This window comes from Rhagoletis pomonella, unplaced genomic scaffold, assembly GCF_013731165.1.
Source record: "Rhagoletis pomonella isolate Grant_MI unplaced genomic scaffold, Rhpom_1.0 Rhpom_scaffold_00009, whole genome shotgun sequence".
NCBI classification, from domain to species: Eukaryota; Metazoa; Arthropoda; class Insecta; order Diptera; family Tephritidae; genus Rhagoletis; species Rhagoletis pomonella.
The window spans coordinates 28,503,790-28,504,360 of record NW_023458563.1 but is presented as its reverse complement, the minus strand read 5'-3'; positions in this window follow the sequence as shown (position 1 = coordinate 28,504,360).

The window sequence follows — 571 nt, the reverse complement described above, 5'->3', positions numbered from 1 at the left end:
TTAGAAACGCTAATTTAAATTATTATGTTATAATATGAGCCATCCTTTAAACAAAAGTTTACGAAAAGTATTTAACATGAAGACCATTGTGAATATTCAAAATTCTATAAATTCTTAATTCGATGCCGGATAGTCTATGTATATATCACCGTTTTTCCCATTTTGTCACACGACTTAGATTTTTAAATATAAGTTACACAGAAATACCCGTTATACGTACAAATATATATTATTTTAAAGAATAACGGTTTTAGAATATGAAGCACAGTCCTCTCAAAAAGTAAAATAGTGCAAAACAAATAGCTACTTATAAATAAAATGAAGTATTTTATATTTAAAAATTGTATATCGTGGAAGTTTTTAGTAACTAATACTATTAGTTTATAGAAACTTTTCCATACGAAAAATTTAATACTTGTAAAATTGTAAAAAATTTAAATAGGTTTAACTCATTTGTTTAATACCTGGACACAATTTTATTGGAATCTAATCTTTGAAATGCTGACCGGCCAGATGATTTCGGTGTTTAGAGTTTATTATTTTCATATAAATAGGAATTTAGTGCTAAAAA